Source organism: Danio rerio, chromosome 13 (genome assembly GCF_052040795.2).
Source record: "Danio rerio strain M-AB ecotype USA chromosome 13, GRCz13ab, whole genome shotgun sequence".
Classification (NCBI taxonomy): domain Eukaryota; kingdom Metazoa; phylum Chordata; class Actinopteri; order Cypriniformes; family Danionidae; genus Danio; species Danio rerio.
The window spans coordinates 51,858,359-51,871,452 of NC_141033.1; the positions used below are offsets into that span (position 1 = coordinate 51,858,359).

Below are 13,094 nucleotides of genomic sequence, written 5' to 3' on the forward strand. Positions count from 1 at the left end.
GAGCGCGCAGAGGAAACCCACGCCAACATGGGGAGAACATGCAAACTCCACACAGAAATGCCAACTGACCCAGCTGGGACTCGAACCAGCAACCTTCTTGCTGTGGGGTGACAATTAAGCCACCGTGCCACCCATTCAAAGAGACTTGACAGTGAAATGCATTCCTGCCTCATTGGCCAGATGGATGTGTATGGATGTGATCCTCTCTCAATATTTCCCTTCTGCTTGTGACCTCCAGGAAGTCTGGCATATTAACAATAACACAATGAAAAACAGGGATACGAGTACACTGATGGAAAACTGTGCAGAGAATCCAACAAGTGACCAGAGAGGAAATGAGGAATGAGGGAATTAGAGCTGTTGGGTAATTGGCCGTGGTCTGGTTTATCTGCTAATGGAATTATAATGGCTGTTTTCTGTGTGGGCAGAACAACCAACACCCATTTCTAATCTACGAGGAGTCATTATATGGCAATGATAGCATTCTGATTATATGTTGTGGGATAATGTTATTTGTTAATGATGGCTTTGGGTTTTAGATTTGGATTAATTAATCGAAATACATGGATAGTGAATGCTGATTAAAACAAATGATAAAACTATGTAATATCACAACTAGCGTGCACAGTGTATCTAAATTACTCACTGTCATGATACCAGGTGGTTGCCAAGGTGTTGCTATGCAGTTTCTACAGAAAATTGTGCTTTTTCGTTGAGTTTTTTGTCTTGCTTCTAGTCCAAATCTCTTACAAGTCTAAAATTATTTTGGTAAAAATCTGTGGATTTCTGCGGAATTATTTTGGGAGTATCATAATTAAAACCTTAATATGTGAAATAAATATACATTTACATTTAGTCATTTAGCAGATGCTTTTATCCAAAGAGACTTACAAATGAGGACAAGCAATTTACACAACTATAAGAGCAACAATGAATAAGTGCTATAGGCAAGTTTCAGGTATGTAAAGAAAGTGCAAGAGGCAAAACAGTTGTAATTTTTTTTATTTTTTATTAATGTAGTTAGTGGAGGGGTCAGAGAGGGAATTGCAGATTAGTAAGGAAAGTGAAGACTAAATAGTTGAGTTTTTTGAAGACAGCGAGTGACTCTGCCGGGCTGATGCAGTTATGCTGCGTTCACACCAGACGCGGAACACGCGTCAAGCGCGAGTGATTTACATGTTAAGTCAATGCAAACGCGCGAATAGACATCCTGCGGCGCGATACGCGCGAATGACGCGGCACGAATGACATAAATTGCGAACATCTGATGCAAACATCAGAGCTTTGAATTTGATGCGAGCTGCAACTGGCAGCCAGTGCAAACGGATGAGCAGCGGAGTGACATGTGCTCTTTTAGGTTCATTAAAGACCACTCGTGCTGCTGTGTTCTGAAGCATCTGAAGACGTTTGATAGAGCTAGGTGGGAGCCCGGCTAGTAAGGAGTTATATATAATGAAAAATATAAAGATAAAATAAATTAAATATAATGTCTTTTTAACTTTTATTAATGTTTAAAATGCAAATCCAATTAGATTGACTTTATTTGGTAAACAAGGCAAGTCTCTCATATAATATCTCTACTAAAAGACAGAAAATATTACTGCACAAACTGCATTGTACTTAAATCAGATGAACACTTTCACATTATTCAATATTACTGTAATTAATATAAAAACAAGTCTTAAATTAAGATGCATTTTTTGTCAAAAATTCAAAATGAAGTGAGTTTTTCCCCATTTAACCAGGCAAAATAATCTGCCAATGGAGTGAAATAATTTTATTTCACACCAAAAACATTATGTTTTGGTTGTTTTTAAGGAAACATCAATTAAAGTACTTTACTATAGAATGGTTCATAATCCCTATCGTATTTACTACAGTGCTTTTTTATGTGGGGCTGTATAATTAGTGTTACTATGATGTTACTAAAGCACCATTTTTATCATTTTTAGTATGATGATGGCACATTATTAGCATGACGCAGAATATTGCTGGCTTGCTTTAACATCTTTGCTAGCATATTTCAAAATATTAGCACAATTTAACTTGTTAGGTTTTCAGAACCATTCAGAGGAAACGTAACTATTTTACATTTTGTCAGCTTAGTGGCTAATTTGTACAAATGTATATGGTAGTACTGAAACATATGATTTTTAAAAGGTGGCGTGTCACTAAACCTCACCCCTAAACCCAATCATCGTTAAGGGGATGAGTAAATCAGTAAATCATACTAAATTGTATACATGAGATTGTACAAATTCATACAAATAGTCCAAATACACACACACACACACACACACAAACACATATACATATATATATATATATTTATAGGTACAATTGTACCTAATGAATTGGCCGGTGAGTGTGTTTTATATATGTGTGTGTATATATATATATATATATATATATATATATATATATATATATATATATATATATATATATATACATACATACATACATACATACATACATACATATATATATATACACATATATAAAACACACTCACCGGCCAATTCATTAGGTACAATTGTCCAACTGCTCATTAATGCAAATTCTGCTGACACATTCAGATGGTCGGGTCAGAATTTGGCGTCAACAACATGAAAGCATGGATCCATCCTGCCTTGTGTCAACAGTTCAGGCTGGTGGTGGTGGTGTAATGGTGTGGGGGAGATTTTCTTGACACACTTTGAGCTCATTAGTACCAATTGAGCATCGCGTCAACACCACAGCCTACCTGAGTACTGTTGCTGGCCATGTCCATCCCTTTATGAGCACCACCGTCACCAGAACTCATAATATATTTCCAGTACCTTTTTGAATCTATGGCATGAAGGATTAAGGCAGTACTGAAGGTACAGGTAAAGTGTACCTAATAAAGTGGCCGGTAAATATATGGCTCAAAGTTTGATGGAGCATGTTATGTGTACTGTATGCTTTAGCGTGTAACTAGCATGTCTTGTGTACTGTTTTAGCAGGTTTCTAGAATAGCTATAAATAGTGCAGTATTTTTGAAGTCAACACCCCGCTGCTAAATGCTAGGACAGTGGGTGTGAGAGGTAGCGGGGGGTTTCTGAACTGCCTTCAAAGCTCATATTGATTTTGATCATCTATCAGTTTTAGCCTCTGTGTGCAGTGAACAGCGGGCACCATTTACCCTGAGTACAATTAGCCCAATGTCTCAGAAAGTCTTTAAAAAAAAAAAAAAACACTGCTGAGATCTCCAACAGCAGCATGTATGACTGTAAACACACACACACACACACACACACACACACACATACATGAACTCACTAGACACTTTAAGAGGGAAAATGTGCAAATATAATGATGCTTAAACATGTCACGGCTTATTCAGATGTAATGTGAATGAATAGACGCACATGAAAAAAATAATACAGCAATAGACACTATAGTGTTAGTATACCAATACCATACCAAAGACTATAAAAAACACAAGACAGGTCCCTCGCATAGTTTTGAAAGGGGAAAAGTCTAACGGTCAATAGTCCAATTACCAACCTACGTCACACATGACGTCACACGGGTCCCCGGTTGCAAAAAACAGACAGGCTGCAATGGGAAAGATGTTGTGTAGTGCGGTAGGATGAGTCCAAAATAGAAAACGTAACTTTTACCATGCACCACACACTGCTTTAATACCGACTCCAGACGTATTTGGCTGAATGGGAGCTGAATGAAGTGAGGAGCTAATTAGAAATGCTGGACTCTGCTGTTCTCATGTCATATCAGGTCAGTTCACGCTAGGCTGAATCATACACATCACTCGTTTTTGATTGCTGAAATGATTTCAGCAAAAACAGTTACATGTGGTTAATTAAACTGCGGACACTGAATGCTAAGAATGAAACGTGAAAGTTACGTTTATTAAGGTAAACTTAGTTTTATATTCACACATTCATTCAGTGACAACTTGTGACACACTCCCTATATTGTTTACCACGGCACTTTGAATAATCGGTCTGAAATAACCTGCAAGTGTGACTTGAAAACAACATTATTGTTTATTTGACTGTGAACAATGTTGTACTTTGATACCCAACAAACACATTTATGTTGTAGCGATGTCTGCACAACGTTGTATTTTTTCAAAGGCAACGTTGCCGCTTACGTGCTCGCTACATTGTCACAACGTAGAAATGTAAGACGTGAGAAGGCTGTAGCAACGTTGTCGTGCAACATTCAGCAACCGCGAGGCGGCGTTCTTACTACTTGTATTAATATTTTTGTGGCAGTTTATCAATACTGCCTAGAATACAGGATAAGCAGCAATTCTTTTGCAGTATTGCTTAATATGAAATACTGTTCATTTATTTTTCCTATTTAATTTAACAACTGCATGTGTAAACTTTAAAGTGTAAAAATGCCACACAAATGAATATAATCAAACTTTTTATTATATATTTCACAACATTTAATACATACAGTACACATCTAATTATAAGCAAACCGTTTAAAAAAGGTTTAGATTATATATATATATATATATATATATATATATATATATATATATATATACATAATTAAACTAAAGGGTAAACAAAAAAGAAAAGTAAACAAGAAAATATTAAAATGTATATGTATATATATATATATATATATATATATATATATGTATATATGTATATATATATATGTATATATATATATGTATATATATATATATATATATATATATATATATATATATATATATATGTATATATATATATGTATATATGTATATGTATATATATATATGTATATATGTATATATATATATATATATATATATGTATATATATATATATGTATATATGTATATATATATATATATGTATATATATATATGTATATATATATATATATATATATATATATATATATATATATATATATATATATATATATATATATATATATATATATATGTTAATAAATATATAAATTAAAATTCAGACACTGGGCAGTGAAACTCTGGACTGGAGAATACAGCAGACTGTAGCAGACTGTGGGGAGCGCAGCTGAAGACCAGTTGTAGTTGATGGTATGGAGAAAGCAGTCAGAGGAAGAACCAAATTCAACAGATAATCCAGCTTCAGAGATCCACAGCACACACACGTCAAAGTAGACAGTGAACAAGGGAGGACAGATCAGAGCTTGACACAACAGCACTACACCGGAAATGACTATGACTATAGCAAGTTATTGAAGTTTCAGACATTATGTTATATTATGTACATTATAATGTTACTCGCTCGTAATAACTTCATTACGGCTTTTGTGTGTGTGTAATGTTGGAACAGATTGTTGTCGCAATCGTAGGTTTGTTTGAATATTCACGATTTACGTGTCTTATTTAGCAAGAAGAAATAAAGCAATACTCACGTCTCCTCGGTCGTTGATGAATGAGACGACGGCTAGTTGAATCTTAAACTGATCAGCTGTGACCAGTAAATGTTGTACAGTGGTCGTCCACACAACCTAAAGTATGCAGCCCTCATGATGTTTAAATGGCAACCTTATGACATCGTTGTGACAACGTTTAACACCAACGTAGAATCCTCAACCTTTTTGCAAGGTTGGTACAACGTTGTAGGAAGGTCGCTAGGTTGAGGCAATGTTGTGTGTTTGTTGGGTAGTCATTGGCTGCTGCTAATATGATTTCGCTATTTAGAGTTTGCAAATAATATTTTTATAAAATTATATTATTAAGGAGAAAGTCTGAATGTGCGAATATAAAGCCACATTTACCTCTATGTGTAGGTTCACATACCCTGCCGTACAGGTGTAGTTCACTGTCAGAATGCAGTCGTTTTGCGTGTTGGTGATTAATTACCCAGGCCTTGAATAACGTTAGCTCCGTCTTGTTTCCTTGTCTTTGGCTAGGCGGAATCTCTGTGTTTAGCTCTTGAATCTGGTCATCATGGAGCATTATTTTATGCACATGACCACAAAGAACAAAATTGTTGGCATCTAAAGACTTGTAGACCTTTAACTTCTCTCTTGTAAAATCACTCGGAGCTTCATTGAGATTGTATATTTGGGGCTGAAGGCTTGGTCATTTCGTCTTATCCAATATTCATTGGGAGGGTGCTATCGCAAATGGAGCTGTCAGATGAACGCCGCTCACTTTAATGTTAATTTTGCAGAATCACTGTGCTTGTCACTGGGTGACGAGCTGTTATAATATGCTGTAAGCATTATGTAAATAATATATAAAATGTGTAAGTAATATATCTTATTTCTAAGACAACAACAAACTCTGCACCGCATCTGATGTCATTCCCTCGCTGTAAATGCTGGGGCTCCCGGTTGCTTTCTGCCACCTCCCTGCACGCGCATCCTGAATGTTTACAAACATGGTAATTGGTCTATATGGAGAATGAAGCCCCGCCTACTACCCACATAGCAAAATATCTCTGGGCCAGCTCTGGCCCACACAAGCGGCAACCTCCCGCTCTACCTCAGGACGCCAATATGAAAGTAACCAAAACTGCAATTCATCTGAAATTCCGCTAGTCCTGGCCGCTCCTGGCTCCAAAACAGAACAAATTTCAATTGAGCCCACTGTTAGAATGGCCAACTTTACAGCAGAAAAAAAGGTGTTTACAGCCTGGTACAAAAAAAGATTTGAGTTAATACAGCTAATATTACCCTTCATGACAACTGTGAGGGGGTGAATTTTTTTATAACTCATCTGTTTCCTTTATATTAAATTATATTAAGTTTGCATAATTAAGGGCGTGGCCACTTGAGTGACAGCTAGGTCTCGTTGGTCTCCGTCCCGTCACCTCAGCTGAATCCTGCAGATTAGCCACTGAACTCGGCATATTTATCGTATTTCTGTGTTGTTTTATGCGGCTTTACACAGTCAGCTGCCTTTTGGACTTGTTTCCTACAATTATTAGATGGCATGGCATGCTGAGTGCACTTAATTGTGCTCACAAACCATTCACATGGCCTCCGTTTCCCATGTGAGTAAAGTTATATACTTATATACCATCTCTATACATGTATTTGTTTTATTTAAGATCATTTATCGTTTATATTTATATTTAGAGCTGTAATGCACTCCAGAATCTGACAGATTGATTAGCTGTAAGCTCTAGATCAGTCGTCTGAAGTGTTGTCATACAGTGTTATGCTGGAGTTCATCAATAGTCTTACATTAACTAACACAGACTATATCTGAAGTGTTTGGAAGTAATTTGCGTTTTCCTCCTGTTGAAAAACGTCATAAGAACAATGTTTAGTGGCTCAATGTATTACAGCAGTGTTTTTAAAAGTCTAAACACTTTATTGATATAGTGTACAACCAAGCACAAGTGGTCAGAATACAAACGAGTCGCAGGTGATAAAGTATTAAGCGTTCTCCCAAAGTAAAGTGTGTCTGAACCAGGTCCAAGCTAAATATCAGCAGGTGTCTTTAGCTCCGCTCACTCTCCGCCTCTTTGCCCTTGTTTGGTATCCCGCCGTGGGTGTGATGACGCGCGAACAAAATGGCGACGGTTGGCCGCGCCTACTTGTGGCTTCTTTTGCGCACTTAAGAAACCTATGGGTGACGTCACGGATATTACGTCCATATATTTTACAGTCTATGGGCCCACACAATCAGCTTCTGCTTGAGTGCCGCAGTGAATTACTGTACATCACTTCCAGACAAGGGCCAAACACGGAGCACCACACGACATATTAATCCAGTGCGATCTATTTTATTCAGTGTAGAAGTCCATTATTAGCCCAATGACGAAACTAACAGCATGGTCGAATGCATGTAAGCCTTTTCTAGTGCTTCCGAAAAGAATTTTGTTATTTGTTAGAACTTATTTATATTCATTTTTCCGAATTTAATCTGCTCCAATTTCAAGTGATAGTAAAATTTAGACTGTATTTCTAATTGTAAGAACGGATCACATTCATCATTTATGATTTAATTTAGAGTTTTGATTTATATCTGTTCCCTTACTCTTCAAGTTATATGTTCAGTAGGGACCAAAACGCCGCTCAGAGTTTCCCGCCCTGGGTTTGCGTTTCTTCTGACGGACAGAATTTCGACACTCTGAAGTTAGTCAGAGGGTACAGGATTAACTAATATTCAAATACACTGGTTGCAAACTGCTCTCTCATCCTAAAAGAATAATCAGTTTAGCCAAGTCCATGCAACTTGCTTTATTTTCATTCTTTCAATCTCAGTGAAATAGGAGTGAAACACATGCAGTGAAATTGTGCACAGTTTCTGCGTTAAGTAGTTGGAGCGTTGTAAATACTCGTGCTCGCCTCCCTCACCATAGTAAGCTATGGCGACAGAGTGCATATGAGATAAATGACGTCAGTACATAATAACCGGTTATGATTATTCCTGAACCAATACCGAATTGTCTGTGTCTGCATCGCAAAGCACAGAAGAAACAATTAATTTTGACACCTCTAATTTTTTTAGGAGGTGCACGACAGGCTGCACCGGATCATACACATGCGCTTGGTGTGTAAATTAGTATACTTACTTATAACTAGTATAAATCAGCCTTTACGCAGCTAAAAATCAATACATCATCATTACGTCATTGTCAAGGAAAGTAAATAAAAGGATTATTCTAATTCACACTGCTGTCCCTGTATAAAATTGAATCATTCTTAATTCTGTTGTACGATAAGCAGTCTTATTTTTGTATGATATATTATTGCTTGATTTTTTTTTGACACACTGTGTATATGGTATTACTATAGTACTATTTAAGAAAAACATAACAAGTGAAGTTTCATACAGGGAATTCTGGAAAAGTGAATTTAGTAGAGCTGCACAATTAATCATAAAAAGATTGCAATTTCGATTCGCCCCCCTAGACGATCTTAATCCAGCATTTCTACGATTCTGCCAATCATATTTTCATATCATTTAATCATAGAATTCACCTAAAAATGTCAATTTTGTATTTATATAATGATGTTTTCGCGATCTGTTATCACAGAGAGGGGGCGCGCGCGCGCTCTACTTAATGATAGACGTGCGCATCTACTTCAGTGAACAGAACCAGGGGCGCAACTACACATTTACTGAGGGGTATGCGGGTTCAAATTTTGTGTGATCCCTCTTATTTTATATTAATTAATTACTAATAAATTAAGACAAATTTTCAGATTAATCTTATAACTTTTGACATTATGTATGATTTGACAGTTTATTTTGATAAAAATAAAAACAAATCTAAACAGTTACATCTACATGACCACTTTCGGCTGTGGGACTGCATGTTATTGTGGTAAATGATTTTGAATTAAACAATAACAATATTATATTCGTTTAAAATGCGAAATAATGTTTTTTAACAAAACATATTTATTTATTTTTATTATTTGAAACTTTTAATAAGGATAATTTTAAAAATAGTTTTGGCACAACGGCGCCCCCCCATGTGTGGCCCCCCTATGCGCCGCATATACTGCATACCCCCTTGTTGCGCCACTGAACAGAACCTGCATATGTTGTGAGTAACAGGTAATACAGTTGTAAATAATATTCAGTTTGTGGCACAGAGTGATGGTTTGAGAGCCGCGCCCGAAGTATGAACAAGCACTTAGCAGTCAAAATAAAACCGAAAGTGTGCACTTCATTTAAATGATCATATCGCATTTTAGAGTTATGATTACGACAAGCATTTGATATGTTTTTTCTTTCATAGCGAACCCACAGTTGTGCATGAAAATAAATGTTTACAGTGTCAGTATAAACACTCTAGCCTATATATTGTTGAATATACTCTGATAATGGCAAATGTCTGATTTTACCAGTGAATAAAATTGTCTAATATGACAGATTGCAAGCATAAATCTCAAACATAATAATTCAACATCAGAATTATTATAAGTAGAATAGAATTATTTATAGAAACCAGTAGACCTACACATAATATTATTATCGATGTTTTGCCATATGTTTGTTTTTACCATACCTTTATTTTACATGTACAGAATCGTAAGAAAATCGTGATCTTTATTTTTAGCAAAAATATCGCGATTCTCATTTTAGCCAGAATCGTGCAGCTCTAGAATTTAGTTATTCACCACATATATTAAGGAAACTCACTATTAACCATGGTGACTGATTTTTACAGTCTCATTTTTACACTATTTTTCACAATGCAGGACACCCTGACAGCAGCACTGTTGTAATTGACTCATCAGCCGTGTATAAATACCAGCACACTGGCACAGATTGATGGATATAAATAGTTCCCAGGATGGGTTTTCCTCCATTCGGGTCTTTGTCTTTATTCAGTGAGCGACTGACTGCTGTTGACTGCAGGTGGCGGCGGCATTTCCACTGAGAGATGGTGATTAGCATACAGCCCAGTTCTCTCATCTGATTGGCCGTGATTATGGGATGAGAGGCAGGGTGAGTGTCTGATGATGAGCACACACACATTTGTTCCTATTATCAGACGCAAATTAATACAAACCACCCAGGCCGCCCTGCTGTCAACCTGCCCTATACAAAGATGCTGGGAATGAGGAACGGGGGGTGGGATGAGTCTAATGACTTTTTGTCATTTAGAGAATGAAAATTTTGGATAGATTTTGACAAGCAATCTATTTGGTTGATGTTGTTAACTAATAAAAGAAGTGGACATTTAATTTGCTGGTTCATTATATAAATTGCATAAAATTAAAACAGATGAAAATGCAGTAAATACACATTTCATTTGTTCATGTTAGGTATTGCATTAAATGGATAGTTCACCAAAAATATACTGATATTTATATTTAGACCATTTACTTTGTTTTTTCCCCCTTCAGTTGAGCACAAAACAAGATATTTTGAAAAATGTTGCAAACCTGTAACCACTGACTTCCATAGTAGGAAAAACAAATACTATGAAAGTCAATGGTTACAGGTTTCCAACAGCCGCATGCAACCACACAGCATAGCATAACATCAATGCAACATGATAAATAACTGAACACCGTCACAACAGCATAGCAACATGATAAAAACCACCATAAACACCCTAACAACTACAACATGATAAATAACTGAACACCCTAACAATGGCATAGCAACATGATAAAAACCACTATGAACACCCTAACAACTACACTATGATAAAAACCACCATGAACACCATAACAACTGCATAGCAACAAAATAAAAACCACCATGAACACCCTAATAACTGCATAGCAACATGATAAAAACCACCATGAACACCCTAACAACTACAACATGATAAATAACTGAACACCCTAACAATGGCATAGCAACATGATAAAAACCCTGAACACCCTAACAACTGCATAGCAACAGAATAAAAACCACCATGAACACCCTAACAACTGCATAGCAAAATGATAAAAACCACCATGAACATCTTAACAACTACAACATTATAAATAACTGAACACCCTAACAACTGCATAGCAACAGAATAAAAACCTCCATGAACACCCTAACAACTGCATAGCAACGTGATAAAAACCACCATGAACATCCTAACATCTACAACATGATGAATAACTGAACACCCTAACAACTGCATAGCAACGTGATAAAAACCACCATGAACATCCTAACAACTACAACATGATGAATAACTGAACACCCTAACAACTGCATAGCAACATGATAAAAACCACCATGAACACCCTAACAACTACAACATGATAAAAACAACCATGAACACCCTAACAACTACAACATGGTCAATGGCATAGCAACATGATAAAAACCACCATGAACACCCTAACAACTACAACATGATAAAAACAACCATGAACACCCTAACAACTACAACATGGTCAATGGCAAAGCAACAGGATAAAAACCACCATGAACACCCCAACAACTACAACATTATAAAAACCACCATGAACACCCTAACAACAACAACATGGTAAACAACCTAACACCCTAACAATGGCATAGCAACATGATAAAAACCACCATGAACACCCTAACAACTACAACAAGGTAAACAACTGAACACCCTAACAATGGCATAGCAACATGATAAAAACTACCATGAACACCCAAACAACTGCATAGCAACATGATAAAAACCACCATGAACACCCTAACAAATGCATAGCAACATGATAAAAAACAACATGAACACCCTAACAACTGCATAGCAACATGATAAAAACCAACATGAACACCCTAACAACTGGATAGCAACATGACAAAACCCTGAACACCCTAACAACTGCATAGCAACATGATAAAAAACACCATGAACACGCTAACAACTGCATAGCAACATAATAAAAACCACCATGAACACCCTAACAACTGCATAGCAACAGAATAAAAACCACCATGAACACCCTAACAACTGCATAGCAACATGATAAAAACCACCATGAACATCTTAACAACTACAACATTATAAATAACTGAACACCCTAACAACTGCATAGCAACAGAATAAAAACCTCCATGAACACCCTAACAACTGCATAGCAACGTGATAAAAACCACCATGAACATCCTAACAACTACAACATCATGAATAACTTAACACCCTAACAACTGCATAGCAACATGATAAAAACCACCATGAACACCCTAACAACTACAACATGATAAAAACAACCATGAACACCCTAACAACTACAACATGGTCAATGGCATAGCAACAGGATAAAAACCACCATGAACACCCCAACAACTACAACATTATAAAAACCACCATGAACACCCTAACAACAACAACATGGTAAATAACTGAACACCCTAACAATGGCATAGCAACATGATTAAAACTACCATGAACACCCTAACAACTACAACATGGTAAATAACTGAACACCCTAACAATGGCATAGCAACATGATAAAAACTACCATGAACACCCAAACAACTGCATAGCAACATGATAAAAACCACCATGAACACCCTAACAAATGCATAGCAACATGATAAAAAACAACATGAACACCCTAACAACTGCATAGCAACATGATAAAAACCAACATGAACACCCTAACAACTGGATAGCAACATGACAAAACCCTGAACACCCTAACAACTGCATAGCAACATGATAAAAACCACCATGAACACGCTAACAACTGCATAGCAACAT

The 13,094-nt window shown here is 36.4% G+C and overlaps 2 long non-coding RNA genes across 2 annotated transcripts in view; one reads left to right on the forward strand and one right to left on the reverse strand.

Annotated features, from left to right (window-relative positions):
* The window catches only part of LOC147841212 (uncharacterized), a 1,204,737-nt gene that overhangs the window by 682,413 nt on the left and 509,230 nt on the right, over positions 1–13,094 (forward strand). The window lies entirely within an intron of this gene.
* LOC147834327 (uncharacterized) lies at positions 9,369–12,822 on the reverse strand. The gene is made up of 4 exons (XR_015506511.2): positions 11,533–12,822; positions 11,196–11,456; positions 9,564–11,107; positions 9,369–9,436 (listed from the first exon to the last, which is right to left on the reverse strand). It is a non-coding gene; the product is annotated as an uncharacterized LOC147834327 (long non-coding RNA).